Here is a 17128-nt window from a genome sequence, read left to right as displayed (position 1 = left end):
GAGTCCCAAAGCTTTAGAAATAGTTTTATAACCTTTTCCAACTGATAGATCTCAATTACACATTTGTTCCAGAATTTCTTTGGATTATAGCATAATGTCTAGCTTTTGAGGAACGTTTGGTCTACTCCACTTTTTCAGGCAGGTCCTATTTAAGTGAATTCTTGATTGAGAACAGGTGTGGCAGTAATCAGGCTTGAGTGTGGCTAGGAAATTTTAACTCAGATTCCCAAAGATGTGATAAACGAGTTAATTTATGTTTTAGAGTGGTGGGGGCAATCACTTTTTCCACAGGGTCCTGTAGATTTGCATTTATTTTTCCTTAATAATAAAAACCTTCATTTAAAAGCTGCATTTTGGATCTACAGTCATGAATATATGTGTAAATATGGTGTTTCTGTTGAGGTGCATATCTTTTTATGCATTTTGTATTTGAGTGTATGCAATTACCAGTGTACACATAGTTGTGTCCATTGTCTGTTTCTCATGGTCATAAAACATCAATAGAATGTTACTATAGCTAACCATGTGGGCCTTCTTTGTGCAAGCACCTTTCAAAAACTTCAATATGATGTTTGTAACCATTGTTATCTTAGATTTATGTTTTTAGTGACAGTGAAATGGTTAGACACTCAATAAATAATCAGACCATTTACACTTGCTTCCAATATTTGTGTTGCTGTACAAAAGAATTAATTAACCAGGAATATGAAATTAGCTAAGTGTGTGATATGAGCTTTAATCGGCTGATTAGAAGGGAAGAATTGGGGAATAAAGAAGTGAACTCCTCATAAATTAATCAGATCTTGTACAAAACAAATATTCTGCTTATTAATCATAAATAAAGGATGAGACGATTTTTTTAAATCTTATCCTTCTTTAAACTCACATTTCCGTGCTGCTCCAAACATGATACATAAGGTTTTTTTCCTGTTTGGATAAAAATCTACTCATTCTTTTTTCAGGGCAATACACCCAGTGCAATAAGAAAACTATCCATGTACATTCATTAGTGAGAAGAAACTATGTTCAATCCATTGGATGATTAACTATTTGTTTCCCTTTATAACTAAATACAAACAAACAAAAACTGTTTGCTTCGTCCACTGTGCTGCGGACCTACACCTCTACAACATCTCGTGCCCGTACCAGGAGACCACATGCTGAAGGACTTGGAGGCTTCACCACCGCGAGGAGACAGTGCATCGCCTTTCTGCAGGACCGGATCGGTGACATCTTGCGCTGCCTGAGGTACCACCGAGGGATCTTCCAGCCACCTTCCACCAAGGCCCAGACACTGATAAGTTAAACAGTTGTTACCTTTATAATAGTACCACCTGCTTGACCTACTATTGCTTTTACATAAAATACTTGTTAACCCTTGCTCTGCCTCCTATGTGTCACTGCATCCTAAGTACCTGCTAGTATCCTACAAGTGTGTCCTCAATCCCTCTCTCCTGTCTGCTGCGGCCACTCGCTGCATGTAGAATCATAAATCGACAGCGTCCATGCTGACAGCACAGGGAGATAAAAGCGCGCCCACACTGATGCCAATGGTGCACCGAGGACCCCTCATTTGCATATGTAATAAATACCATATTTTTCCGACCATAAGATGCACTTTTTTCCTCCAAATTTGGGAGGAAAGTGTGGGTGCGTCTTATGGTCGGAATGTAGCATGTCTGGAGGGGGGGCAGCGGCTAGTGGGATCACACTGTGATCCCACTTGCAGGAGGTAGAAAAATGTCCCAGCTGCCCGGAATCCAGTGCTGGGGAAACCACCTGGTCCGGATGATTAAAGTGCAGTGAATATTCATTAGCCGCTTCCCCGCCCACCTATCACCTGAGCAGTCAGAGGGGAGCAGCCATTGAATAGTCCTTCACTTAAGCAGGGACGCACATGGGGAGATCTATGTCCAGTGGAGGAGGAGGCAGCAGCAGGGGCCAGAGGGGACAAGATCGTCGCATACCTGCCTGGCTGTGCTGGATGCTGAGGCATAAGGACATGTGTGATGTCAGGAAGTGGGCGGGCTGGAGCACCACATGACGGCACAGAGCCCTCCCTCTTCTGATGTCATCACAGGTCCTTCAGACTCCCCACTAGAATCTGCTGGCTTCCTCTTATGACCTGTGCTGTTGAACGGCAGGGAGAGCTCTGTGTGTGCAGTCATGGGATGCTCCATGTGGCTGGCTGGGTGGCACAATTAAAAGGTTAGTCTTTACAACACACAATAAAGCACTCTGCCACTCCTGTGTTGAACTATAACTTCCAGCATGCCATAGGATCTGAAGGACATGCTGGGAGTTATAGTTCTCCCAATGAGATCTTAAAGCAGCACTCCAGTGTTATTTTTCAGTGCTGGAGTGGTGCTTTAAATATAAGCCCTGTGCCCCCATTCTTATACTCACCCTCCAGCGTCTTCATATAGTACTGTACAGACACCACACTGGTCCCGCAGCACCATCTTCTACCCTTCCAATAAAATAACATACTATTATATATAATAACACCACATATAATAGTATGTTATTCAATTTTACAAAAAATTTTTTTTTTGCTTCAAATATTTTTTTCACTATTTTCCACCTCTAAAACCTGGGTGCATCTTATAGTCCGAAAAATACGGTATTTGTTTCATATAAAACAAAAGTAGGGAAATCTATCCTATAGGCAATATTTTCACAAGGGCTAAGTCACCTTTATGAATGAGTGTTTTAATTTGAGTTTCAGTCTTAACAGACTCCCTTTAAACATGTCAATATATTCTACCATTTAACAAAGTTTTAACCCTTTTCTGCCATCGGACGGAATAGTACATCTAATAGCAGATCCCCTGCTTTGATGCGGTGAGCCCGCATCAAAGCCGGACATGTCAGCTGTTTTGTACAGCTGACATGTGCCCGCAATAGCAGCGGGTGGAATCGTGATCCACCTGCCACTATTAACCAGTTAAATGCCGCTGACAGTGACATTTAGCAAGCGCTTCCGGCCATCGGGCTGGAAATGCGCGCACCAGTGACCCCTGTCAGGCTTGGACTGGCCCACCGGAGAACCGGAGGATCCTCCGGTGGGCCCAGGCACTGACACCTGCTGGCATACTGGCCAGCAGCTGCCTAGGGCCCCCACTGCTCTAGAGGCCACCAGCCAGTGGCTATGCTAGTAGCAGCAGCTGGAGACAGGATCCTGTCCCCGCTGCTAAAGCAAAATGAATATTCACGCTTCCCCTTGCCCCTATGGGCGTGGAGAGGCGTGAATGCCATTTCTCTTTAATAGCAGGCAGCGTTAGCCGCAGGCTGCAGCTAACACTGCCCGCATGTAAAGCCCCACCACCGCACCACACACATGCACAAAGCACCGCACACATACACACACATCACCGCACACATACACACACACACAGACTCACAGAGCAGCTCACCTCTCGGCGTCCTGCTTCCTATCTGAGACAGCCCAGCTGGATGACATCATTATCCAGCGTGCTGTCTCAGACAGAAAGCTTGCAGCGAGGAAGAGGCTGCTGGGATGGGCTGCTGCTGCGGGGAGGTGAGCTGTGCTGTGTGTCTGCATGTGTGTGTGTGTGATGAGCTGTTGTGGGGAGGTGAGCTATTCTGTGTGTGTGTGTGTGTGTGTGTGTGTGATGAGCTGCTGCTGCGGTAAGCTGTGCTGTGTGTGTGTGTGTGTGTGTGTGTGTGTGTGTGTGTGTGTGTGTGGTGATGGGCAATCTATCAATAAAAAAGAATTAACCTGATCACTAAACGAAACGGTAAAAAAAAATGCCAGAATTAAGTTTTTTTGGTCACAACGACATTGCACTAAAATGCAATAACGGGCGATCAAAAGAACGTATTTGCACCAAATTGTATCATTAAAAACATAAGCTCGGTGCGCAAAAAGTAATCCCTCACCCAACTCAAGATCCCCAAAAATGGAGAACCTAGACATGTTTGGTGTCTATGAACTTTTAATGACCTGGAGAATCATAAAGGCAGGTCAGTTTTAGCATTTAGTAAACCTAGCAAAGAAGCCAAATAAAAAACCAGCGTGGGATTGCACTTTGTTTGCAATTTCACCGCACTTAGAATTTTTTTCCTGTTTTCTAATACACGACTTGGTAAAACCAATGATGTTATTCAAAAGTACAACTTGTCCGGCAAAAAATAAGCTCTCACATGGCCATATTGACGGAAAAATAAAAAAGTTATGGTACTGGGAAGGAGGGGAGAGAAAAACTAAAATGCAAAGCAAAAAAAGCTCCAGGCGTTAAAGGGTTAAGCAAAGTTTTAAAATACGCCTAATTAATTTAAGTAATACCCAAATAATAATAATGCTAAAAAAGAGCTGAAATATCACTGAATAGAACTGAAGTAATACTTTATAATAACCACAGACACATACAAGACCTTATGACTTGGGTTCGAGTGATAGAAGCCCTTCACCTTTAGTCCCCTACTGAACCCCTGACTTCATCTTTAAGGGGGGAAAACACATTGGGATGCGGTGTTATTCACCCCAAGATAAGTGATACCAACTTATTTCACTAGTTTATTATAATTCCCACTGTGACTATGTCTGCTTTATATTTGGAACATTGAACCTGCATTTTCTGAGCTCAGAAGTGTCTTGTCCTGTTATACTGATTCCTGTATTCTTTGAATATATTCAGTATCATTATACTTTAGCCTCATTGGACCTATATGGGCTATGGTATTAGTATTCCTAGTTTTTTACTATGGGAAGTAGCGCACAATACTATCTTCAGTTTTTAATGTTTGCATGTTATTTGAGCACACAGAACTCATTTGTGAGTCCCACTATACCATACTTAAGCCTACATATGAGATATATATATATATATATATATATATATATATATATATATATATTTTGACAGCAGTAACGAGAGGGGGGGATCCGCCCTTCAGGGACAGGAAACCTACAGAGATAAAAGGGCGGCACCTCTCTCCCGCATCAGTTGGATTACAGAACATGAGAGGACCTCCTTGGTTAGTAGCACATAAATAATTTACACATTTCACCCTGTGATTAAACTTATTAATTTATATCAATAAGTGGTGATAAGCCATGTCAGCATAAAGGGAGGGAATATAGGAGTGCTGTGATGGGCTCCTGAAAAACACCGCTACCGGTAAGTAGCTTAAGTATTTATTCAGTCGCCATGACAGCACTAACGAGAGAATTACAGAGAAAAGAATCTTAGGGAGGGACTACTGCTTCCAGCACCTTTCTACCAAACGTGAGATCGTTGGAGCCACCCAGATCTAATCTATAATGCTTAAAGAAAGTAGATGGAGATGACCATGTGGCCGCCTTACATATATCCTCAATCGACACCTCAGACCTTTCTGCCCAGGAAGTAACCATGGCCCAAGTGGAATGAGCTCTTATACCTTCCGGGACTTCTAGGCCACCTGCTGAATAAGCCAAAGAAATTGCTTCCCTAATCCATCTACCTAATGTGTTTTGGACACCCTAAACCCTTTCCTGACTCCCTGAAAGGATATGAATAAAGAACTATCTTTTTTCCAGGCGTCTGTTAAAGATATATACCTAAGTAGACATCTTTTGACATCTAATGAATGGAGTTTGAGTTCTTTTTGATTATTAGGATTAGGACAAAAAGTGGAGAGATTGATTTCCTGAAGTCTGTGGAATTTTGATGCTACCTTCGGAAGATAAAGGGGATCAGTTCTTAATACTACCCTATCTTCTCTAAACTGAATGTATGGAGGCTGTCTAGAGAGGGCCTGTAAGTCACTAACTCTCCTCGCAGATGTGAGAGCGACCAAAAGAGCTGTTTTCAAGGACAGGACTTTTATAGGAGCAGATTCTATAGGCTCAAAGGGGGCTTCCATCAAAGCTGTAAGTACCAAGTTTATGTCCCACGGGGCTAGCTTTTTCTTAACCATTGGCCTTGATCTAGCCGCTGCCTTGATAAATCTAGCAATCCAATAATTGTTAGCTAAATTACAATTATATAATGCCCCTAAAGCTGACACATGGACTCTAAGGGTACTTGTAGCTAGCCCCATCTCTAGACCTTTCAGCAGGAACTCCAGAACCTTAGTAATACTGACTTTTTGACGCATTTCTGATCCTGATAGTCAAGAACTTTCTCCAGACTCTAACATAAATATTTGTTGTGGAAATCTTCCTGCTTTTTAATATAAGTATTAATTAGTCCTTGTGAAAAATCACCTTTTCTTTAGTAATGACCCCTCAAATTCCATGCCGTCAGATGTAAATTGGACACTCGTGGATGGAGAATTGGACCCTGGGAGAGAAGGTCTGGGAGTTCTGGGAGAATCCAAGGCTGAGAAATGGACATTTTTCTCAGCCACAGAAACCACGGCCTCCTGGGCCAGAATGGCGCTATTAGTATTACCCAAGCTCTGTCCTCCCGAATCTTCCTCAGAACAATTGGGGATCAAGTTCAATGAGGGAAATGCATAGGCCATATTGAAATGCCATGGAATTAGGAGGGCATCCACCGCGTACAGATTGTCTCTGGGGTTTAGAGAGCAAAACCGGTGACTTTTTTTGTTCTCTTTGCTGGCGAAGAGGTCTATATCTGGGCACCCTCAAAGAAGAGTGATCTGGTCGTAGACGGTCTGATTGAGAACCCAATCTCCTTGTCCGAGTTTTCTGCGACTTAGGTAATCGGCCATGATGTTGTGTTTTCCCGTTATATGAAGAGATGTGAGCGACCGTAGATGAGTTTCGGCTATCTGCAAGATACGACCCGCCACTTCTATTAAAGATCTGGATCAGGTTCCTCCCTGATGATTAATATAAGCTACAGTTACCTGATTGTCTGAGAATAGCCTGACGTGATGGCCCTGTAAGGACATAAGGAAATAACTCAGAGCTCGCTCTACTGCCAATAACTCTTTAAGGTAAGAGGACAAACTTTGTTCGGAATGTGACCAAACTCCCTGGACCCACATATCACCCATATGTGCTCCCCATCCCCTGGGGCTATCATCTGTGGTGACTACACGAGATATATGGTTTATCCAGGGAACCCCAGTCCGTAAGTTTTGTGTGTGTAACCACCAACGTAAGGACTGAATAGAGACATCCGACAAGGAAAAGGTACTATCCAGGTGGCCCTCTAACAGACGAGTATTGCACAATACATCCCACTGTAGGACTCTGGTGTGGTATTGGGCCCAAAGAACCGTCGGGATACCTTTGTATCCGGTAGACGGCATTCCTGCAACCTTGAGTCTAATATGAGACCCAGGAATTCTTGAACCTTTAGAGGCTGCAAACGTGATTTTTTAAAATTAATAATCCAACCTAACCTTTGTAAGGCTGCAATTACTTTTGCTAGTTGGGCCGAGCAGTGTGATTCTGAGTTACCTATTATCAATAGGTCATCCAGATATGGAACCACTAGAATATCCTGCTCATGAAGATGTGCCATGACCTCCACCATTATCTTCGTGAACACACGAGGAGCAACTGCAACACCAAAAGGGAGTGCCAAGTATTGGAAGTGTTTAACCGTCCTGCCTAGTAAGACTGCTACCCTTAAATACCGCTGGTGGTCTGCGTGTATAGGGACATGATAATAGGCATCTTTAAGATCTAAGACGACCATGAAACACTTGTCAAACAATAGCTTTATTGCTGTTTTCACAGACTCCATTTTAAATGATTGGACCCATAGGAATTTATTCAGGCCTTTAAGGTTGATGATGGTGCGAAAAGAATTATCTGGCTTTTTAATCAAGAAGAGGGGGGAATAAAACCCCTTACCCCTTTGTGCTTCAGGAACCTCCACCAATACACCCTTTTGTTGAACTTCCCGGACCTCAGACTCTAATGCCAGTTGTTCTGTAGGTGAAGAACGTACAGGAGTTACCAGAAATTTATCATTAGGAATGTTCTGAAAAATCAAACTTTAGTCCTGATTTAATAATGCTCAGGACCCATGGGCTACTGGAAATATTAAGCCAAGCCGGATAGAAGGCCAGTAGCCTGCCTCTCACCCGATCCAGCAGTCATTGTGGCTTTCTGTTGTCCCGAAAGGAATTGAACATGTAGCCTCTACCTTTCTTCTTACTGGTGTCATATCTGGGTTTTTCTCTTTTTGACTGGTCAAACCATCTTCTGTTAGTGCCCCGCCTGTAGGTGGGTCTTCCTAGGTAAGGGAATCGTTTTTTACTATCCCCCGCCTTTTCCAATAGTTCATCTAGAACTGGACCGAATAGATGCGCCCCTTCACATGGAATGCTGCACAGTTTTGATCTGACATCATGTCCCCCTGCCAACATTTTAGCCTGATGGCTCTACGGGCCGAATTCGAAAGTGCCGCCGCCAGTTTCACCAAATCAGCTGATGCATCAGCCAGATAAGCTGCAGCTCCCTGAATCTTAGGAAGGGAGGATAAGATTTCACTTCTCGGAGTTTTATTTTTAACTTGATCCTCTAGGCTATCCAGCCATACCATCATAGAGCGTGCTGTACAGGTGGCTGCAATTGACGGTCTGAGAGCCCCTGCTGAAGTTTCCCAAGCTCCTTTAAGAAACACATCGGCTCTCCTGTCTAGCAGGTCCTTCAAGGTTCGCAAATCCTCAAACGGCAGCGAGGATTTCTTGGTAGCCTTAGCCATGGCCGCATCATGTTTTGGGGCTTTATCCCATGTCGTAGATGCTGTCTCCTCAAACGGATATTTTCTCTTAAATGATGGTGGGAGAGAACCTTTCCTTTCTGTCTTTTTCCACTCTCATGTGATGAGGGAGCTTACTTACTTTGTCCACTACAGAAAAACATCTACGAGATTTACGGTCTAATCCTTTAAACATGACATCCTGCATAGATTTCTGATGATGTAAGAGAAACATCTGATTTCAGCTCCTCTAAGTCACTGTCCTCAAATGATCACTGTCTCCTTCTCTAGATCCTCTATTTTGAGATAGGGATTTTGCTGAACCCCTGACCTCTTGTCTGACCATTTGTCTTAGGCTGGTAGCGAAATCTGGTGTCTCCTCTGCTATTAAAAGTTGAATACATGATCCACATAATTTCCTTATGTGGTCATCCGGGAGAGGAACTACACACTCAGCACATTCTTTGTGTTTAGATTTAGAGGACCGTTTTTTTCTTTTTTTCCCTGATAGACATGGAGAGAGGGAATATAAGGGGAGAAACACATCACTAAGTAAACCTTCTTGGTGATCACTTAACCCTATAGTGACTGAATGGTACCATAGATTGCGGGGGGACCCTCTCAGCTTTAGAACTTTTATCAGCTCTATCACCTCCAGGACGACTACTGCCACTAGATCGCCGCTGGGTGCTCACTGTTTGGGGCTTCTCCAAGGATTGACACTGGTGCTCAGACTGCAACGGTTCCTACTCCTGAGACTCCATTGTAAAATGGATAGGAAGCATGTTGTAGCCCATACGGAATCCTTAAATAGCCGGCCCCTTTAGGTACCTCTCCCGGATGCGGTCAGCAGATTAATCCAGGTGAACTGCCTGGTACATCGTATATGGGAGGCCCCTCCCCCAGAAGTTTGCCCGCCTATCAGAACCTTCCCCACAGCTGTGCCGTATGTCATCTTTAATGGCCTCACCTGGCCCCGGAACTGCCAAGCGCCCGCATTCCCCTGTGTGTTGCAGGGCGTCACCATATTCATTGCCGTGGCCCACCCGTGTATGTGTCGCGCGCCATCAGCCCTCGCCGATCACCAACTACAAGGTGCCACCATAATCACCGCCGCGGCCCTACTGCACATGCGCCACGCGTCATCAGCCCTCACCAGTCACCAACTACAGGGTGCCGTCATAATCACCACCGCGACTCTACTGCGCATGTGCCGCGCATCATCAGCCATCGCCGATCACCCTCTACAGCACGCACATGGCGCCAAAACTCCTCAGGCTCCTGCTATGTCTGGAACACTGATCGCGCCGCTACATGTGCTGCACACCGCCGCTAGCTCCGCCACAGGACTTCAGGATACAGGGCCTCCCATAACATACATACCTGTACCTGCGGCGATGGGACACTCCAAAGTCAGCACTCCCCCTGAAGGCTGCTTTCATCTGCTGTTGCCTACCCCCACAGCCCTCTGTGGTGTGGCACCTCCAGCGCACTGGACCCGACCGTGGAAGGGGAACCCCCACTTCCAGAACCGGCCTGCCGAGCCTGGGTACTGTCTTCAGTCTTCACCTTCTTCTTAAGGCAAGTCTGTAGGGTCCCCTGTCATGGACAGGAAACCAACTGATGCGGGAGAGAGGTGCGGCCCTTTTATCTCTGTAGGTTTCCTGTCCCTGAAGGGCAGATCCCCTCTCTTGTTAGTGCTGTTATGGTGACTGAATAAAAAAGTATTTAGTCAGCCACCAATTGTGCAAATTCTCCCACTGAAAAAGCTTTGGAGGGAGTTGCAAGTCTATGTTGCCCAGTGACAGGCCCAAAACATCACTGCTCTAGAGGAGATCTGCATGGAGGAATGGGCCAACATACCTCCAACAGTGTGTGCCAACCTTGTGAAGACTTACCGAAAACGTTTGACCTCTGTTATTGCCAACAAAGGATAAATAACAAAATATTGAGATGAACTTTTGTTAATGACCAAATACTTATATTCCACCATAATTTGCAAAATAAATCTTGCCAAATCAGGCAATTTTCTGGATTTGTTTTCTCATTTTGACTCTCATAGTTGTGGTCTACCTATGATGTCAATTACAGGCTTCTCTCATCTTTTTAAGTGGGAGAACTTGCACAATTGGTTGCCGACTAAATACGGTACTTTTTTTTCCCACAGTACATGCTACAAGTACCTCGGCATCCCACAGGGATATGGTAACCATACTGAGGAGGCAAGTAAAACAGCAACATCCAAATACCATTAAATGGTAAGACAAGGTATAAAAGGTCCTGAAGAGCCAACTCAATGGGAAGGATAAAATCCATGCCATCAATACATATGCCCAGCCAGTTATCAGATACCCTGCTGGCATAGTGTGCTGACCAAAAGAAGAGATGGAAGCTGCAGATGTGAAGACACGAAAGCTCCTCACAATGCATGGTGGTCTCCACCCTAAGTCTAACACCCAAAGATTGTATACCAACAGTGGTGGTCAAGGCTTGATAAGCATCCAAGCCACCATCACGGATGAAACAAGGAGCATTCAGGAATACATCAGAAAACTGGTAACAAAAGATGAGATGCTGAGAGAAAGTAAGACAGCAACAACAGATCTGGAAGGAAGAACAGGAACATGAAGTGCCATAGCAAGACAAGCCGCTGCATGGGATGTACCATCGACAGATAATCGAAGTGGCTGACATGGAGAAATCGTTTTGACTGGCATGATTGGAATTCTTCTTTTTCTAGAACACCCAGATCCATTCTGAGACACACTAATTACAAGAAAAAATATAACAAGCGTTTTGTTAGTTTTAGTTCTCAAGAGAGTGATTCTGGTGATATTGGTCTCAGCACATCAGATATTTCTTTAAATGAATCCGCATGTTGCAGTTCCATCACACAGGTCAATAAATCAAAAAACGCAAAAGGCGTGGTGGCCGGAAACACAGTAAGCAATTCCGTCATGCAGACACGCCTAAAGAAATTCACGCAGAAGTAAACTTTGAAAATGTGCTTAATTTGTCCTCTCGTATTTTTTCAGCAGAGCAATCAAAAGGACTAAATTTTGCTCCTGACCATGATTTCAACCTTTTTTCTACTATATTAGACATCAACAAATTTGTTTGAAATCTAACAATAAGAAAACATTTTTGGTCTGATGAAACATTCGACAATAACAATCAATATGAAACCAAAGTAAATGAGTTTCATTTAGTGGATTTTCATGAACAGGTTGTTTTGTTATCTTTACAGAATTTACAAGATCATACTAATTCATCTCAGGACCGTGTTAACCAATTGGAACAGTTTAAACCAAAAAATACTATTTTTAATCCCATCCAGTCCAGGGCGGATTGCATTAATAAATTCCAAGAAGTCCTTGAGCGTGAACTTAAAACTCTGAAATTCACTGAACCAGTCACCAATGTATCTCATAATGTGACCAGACACCAACGACGTATTATCAAGCAAATTCAAGACATGAAGGACATAGTCATAAAAATGAGTGACAAGGGAGGAGTAGTTGTTTTCATTGATTCTTCGCAATATAGAAATTAAATCTTGAACCTATTATCCGATGAAACCACTTATAAAAGATTAAGATCAGGTCCCACTATCATGTTCAAAAACAAGTTGGACAATATTATAGATGAGGGTTTCTCTTTGGGTGTTAAGAAACAAGCTGATTTTTTGAAAGTTCCTCATCCTGTCACGCCCATCTTACATGGACTACCTAAGATCCACAAAAAAAGTACATTTCCACCCATGCGTCCCATTGTGTCCAGTATAGGTTCTACTAATGAATTCATGGGACAATTGCTGGACTCTTTGTTGCAGCCCTTAGTTCTTAGAGTACCTGGCCACATTAAGGACAGGTTATTCTCGGGATTTAATTGAGTACATTTTACAAGTCACATTTTTTATGTTAACTCATAATTTTTTTTCCTTTGATCGTGATTATTATTATTTCCAGCACACAGGTGTGGAGATGGGGGCCAAATTTTCACCATTTTTAGCCAATCTGGTTATGGCTTTTTGGGAATATCGGTATTTGTTTACAGCTTCCAACACTTTTTTACCTTTTATTTCATGGTATAGCAGATACATCGACGATATGCTTATCATTTGGAAGGGCGATGTGTCTGCCATACAAGATTTCATTATTTATATCAACGACAACAATTACAACATCAAATTTACTTTTGTTCATGAAATTTCTAAAATCCTTTGTGGATTTAGAACTGTCGGGATTTGTCAATCAATTGATCTCCACACGGACTTTTTCTAAACCACTAGCAGGGAATACCATTTTCCACGCGAACAGCAGCCATCCAAAACATACTGTGCAATCAATTCCTGTTGGAGAATTTACAAGGTTGAAATGCAACTGTAATGATAATGTTGCTCTGAAACAGGATTTGATTAAGTCGTGCACTAAGTTTAAACAGCGTGGCTATCCCAACTGGATGTTAAATAGAGCTTTAAATATAGTGTCCAAAAGAAAGCATAATGATCTAAGGGGCAGCACGGTGGGGCAGAGGTTAGCACAGCAGCGTTGCAGCGCTGGAGTCCTGGGTTCAAACCCCACCAAGGACAACATCTGCAAAGAGTTTGTATGTTCTCTCCGTGTTTGCATGGGTTTCCTCCGGGTTCTCTGGTTTCCTCCCACATTCCAAAGACATACTGATAGGGAATTTAGATTGTGAGCCCCAACTGGGACAGTGATGATAATGTGTGCAACCTGTAAAGCGCTGCGGAATATGTTAACGCTATATAAAAATAAAAGATTATTATTATTATCTTATCACACCACCTGTTAGCAACAGTGCTGCAACCAATGCCGGCAATAGCCAATGTGCGGATAAACTGTTTACAGTACAGCCCACAATTTAATAACATCAAAAGCATAATTTATAAATTTATACCGATCTTATATGAGGATCCTATTCTCGCTACCATTTTGCAGAATGATTGCAACATCGTTGGTAGAAAAGCTCCCACTTTAGGCAACATTCTGTCACCCAGCACTTTCATCTCAGAAAGACCGCAAACAACGTGGTTAAAATGCAAAGGCAGCTTTAAATGCAATATATCCAATTGTTCCACATGTAGATACATGATTTTAACAAAGTCTTTTCATGATCACAACAGCACAAATCTATTCTATATAGAAGAATTCATTAATTGTAACACTCGATTTGATAATTAAAATTTATTGTGTTGTATGCAACAAATCTTACATAGGTTGCACTATCCGCAAATTAAAAAATCGTATTGCGGAACATTTATATGACATTTCTAATACAAGGAACAACAATCGCAGCATATCTTCTGCTGCTAAACATTTTATTGATTACCATTCACGGGACATCTCATCTTTCTGGGTCACAGGTGTGGAGAGAATTAAAACACCATATCGAGGTGGGGACATTCATAGACTTTTGCTCACTCGTGAAGCATACTGGATCTTTATTTTGGGCACACGTTTTCCTGATGGTTTAAATCACAGAAATGAAATAATGTTTCATTATTAGGATCCAATTTATTGCAGTATTTGTTTAATTCTGTTAGATTTTGTTATTCATGTAATTCTTTATTTCTTTTTATTTAATTATATTTATGGTTTTCATTTATTTCATTTTATTTTTATTTTCATGTTGTTTCCAGATATTTAGGACCTTTTGACCATGTGATTTGCAGGGTTCTTTTGATTGGTATAAGGGTCCTTTTATACTGGTTTGTGCATAGGATAGATAAGTTTGGAAAAAGACTGCGGTTGCAGTCGAAACGCGTCGCTATCCTCACGAGGTCATGGTGAGGTCCGAGGAGCGTGTATCTTTTAAATTTTTGGATTAGAGATTTATATTTTATCTACATGAAGTTGGAACATTTGCTTTTTCTTTCATGGAGAAATCCTACCAATTGCTGAAGAAAGCTGGACTCCGAGACAGCACATAGGCACTAATCATAGCGGCACAAGAGCAAACACTAAGTACCAGATACATGGAAGCAGGAATCTACCACACAAGACAAGACCCAAGGTGCAGACTATGCAAAGAAGCCTCAGAAACGGTCCAACACATAGTGGCAGGATGCAAGATGCAAGCAGGAACAGCGTATGTCGAACACCACAACCAAGTAGTGGGAATTGTATACAGGAACATCTGCACAGCATATGGGCTAAGTCCCCCTAAGTCCAGGTGGGAGACACCAGAAAAAGTGATGGAGAATAAAAGGGCTAAACTCCTGAGGGACTTCAAGATCCAGACGGATAAGCAGGTGTTGGCTAACAAGCCAGACATTGTGAGGGTATGTGTGCACGTTCAGGTTTTTTTGCATTTTTTTTTCACGTTTTTCCGCGATAAAAATGCATTACAAACTGCAGACATATGCATCCTATCATTTAGAATGCATTCTGCAATTTTTGTGCACATGATGCGTTTTTTTTCCGCAAAAAAATGCATTGCGGTAAAAAAAGCAGCATGTTCATTAATTTTACAGATTTTCTGCGTTTTTCCCGCTATTATGTGCATTTGGGAAAAACGCACAAAAAACGCACCAAAAACGCGAAAAAAATGTATGCGGATTTCTGGCAGCAATGTCCGTTTTTTGTCAGGAAATTTCTGCTAGAAAATCCTGACGTTTGCACATACCCTAATAGTAGACAAGGATCAGAAGACAGCAATGATAGTAGATGTAATAGATGTGGCAGTGCCAAGTGACAGCAACATCAGAAAGAAGGAATATGAGAAGCTGGAGAAATACCAGGGCCTCAAAGGAGAACTGAAGAAGATGTGGAAGGTGAAGACAACAGTGATTCCAGTGGTGATAGAGCAGTGACCCCTAAGTTGGAAGTATGGCTACAACAGATCCCAGGAGCAACATTTGAGCTCTCTGTCCAGAAAAGTGCAATCCTTGGAACAACTAAGATCCTGCACAGAACCCTCAAACTTCCAGGCCTCTGGTAGAGGACCCAAGAATGAGAAAGGACAACCAAAAGACCACCCCCATTGGGGGTGAGAAGGAAGTTTTTTTTCATATTTATTCTGGACTGGTCTGCAAACTATACAGCTACCTAGGAACCATATTCTCTTAAAAATGAAGTTCCAACCAGGAAGAGAGCACTTTATTTTAACGTGTACTATCCCAGCACCCACTGATCAAAGAGGATAGACCCAGGTTCATCAATTAGTAAGCATTTAAACACTTTATGGGTGTTGGTGATGGCTTGTTGAAGGATTCCCTTCAGGGTCAGACAGGTTTAGACTACGTGGAGCGGGGATGTCAATTTGTTTCCCTATAGGGTGCCAACCTCCACTGCGAGGTAGGGAAAGAAAGTATCAGTTCTATTCCCTAGATATATGTCCTTTCTGTACCTAATGTAATTTTTTCCCTGGTTTATGACTACTATGTACTCTTACATACCTATGTCTGATCCTCTCACTAAATTGTGTTTATTTAGTTTTGAGGAGCTTTTTAGAGGAATATATGATTAATAGCTATTATTTAGGTCTGATTTGGTTTGGTTTTTATACATTTATGCCAGACCTGTTATACCCGTTTTGGTTTTCTACTTTCCTACTTATAATAACCACCAGAATATTACTTTGTTATTATATGAAACATGCACACTCACTGTACATATTCTCACAAAAATATTTAGAATTGAGAGTCCTCAGTGGTTGATACCTTTTAATGGCTAACTGAAAATATGGTAGCAAATTGCAAGCTTTCGAGACTACACAGGTCTCTTCATTAGGCATAGACCAATAGGAATTCTGAAGAATCATAAATGTATGCACAACATAGCACAGATAAGACAGGTGACGTTAAGCAGAATTACCATTATGTGAGTGATAAACAGTCATGTCCATAAATATTGTAACAGTTCATAGATAAGGAGTGTGAATGTTTTATTGTCCTCTGATTGGGGTCTGGTTCTATGTTATGGTGACCCCACATGGTCTGAGGAGCAAATTCCTTAGTTGATGTAAAAAGGCATAAACCCATGCGACACATTCATTCCTGCACGGAGAGTGTCAAAGGTCATCATCAACTCATATTCCCAGACTCTTCTGTCTCGCTGAGATTTGAAATTACCTTTTAATACAAGTAATTTCATGTCCATAATGCTATGACTGAGGAGACAAAAATGTATTGCCATAGGTAGATCCATTCTTTTTTCTCTTATTGTATGGCGATGAGAATTCATCCTTGTTCTTAGTTTCTGCCCTGTCTCCCCCACATACAGACCCCCAGTTGGACATTTAGTACAAATAATTAGGTACACCACATTAGAAGTGACGCAGCTGAAAGTACCTGGTATCTTGTAGTCCTGATGTGAATTGGGGATCTTTATCTTGTCCGTGGTCATTATAAATGGACAGGTTTTACATCTTTTCTGGTTGCAAGGAAAGGTTCCTGCAGCTGTTGGAGAGGAAAGCAAGCTTCTGGCAATGATGCTTCTTAGATCTGGGGGCTGCCTAAAACACAGTAGTGG

The 17128-nt window shown here is 42.3% G+C and overlaps 1 long non-coding RNA gene across 1 annotated transcript in view; it reads left to right on the top strand.

The window, feature by feature from the left end:
• Window positions 1–2095: 2095 nt before the first annotated feature.
• The window catches only part of LOC138657756 (uncharacterized), a 98027-nt gene continuing 82994 nt past the window's right edge, over window positions 2096–17128 (top strand). Inside the window, exon 1 of the long non-coding RNA XR_011317171.1 lies at window positions 2096–2208. This is a non-coding gene — a long non-coding RNA (uncharacterized lncRNA). The remainder of the gene's footprint in view (window positions 2209–17128) is intronic.

The sequence above is a fragment of the Ranitomeya imitator genome, chromosome 1 (assembly GCF_032444005.1).
Source record: "Ranitomeya imitator isolate aRanImi1 chromosome 1, aRanImi1.pri, whole genome shotgun sequence".
In the NCBI taxonomy this organism is placed as follows: domain Eukaryota; kingdom Metazoa; phylum Chordata; class Amphibia; order Anura; family Dendrobatidae; genus Ranitomeya; species Ranitomeya imitator.
This window is presented reverse-complemented; position numbering and strand designations above follow the sequence as displayed.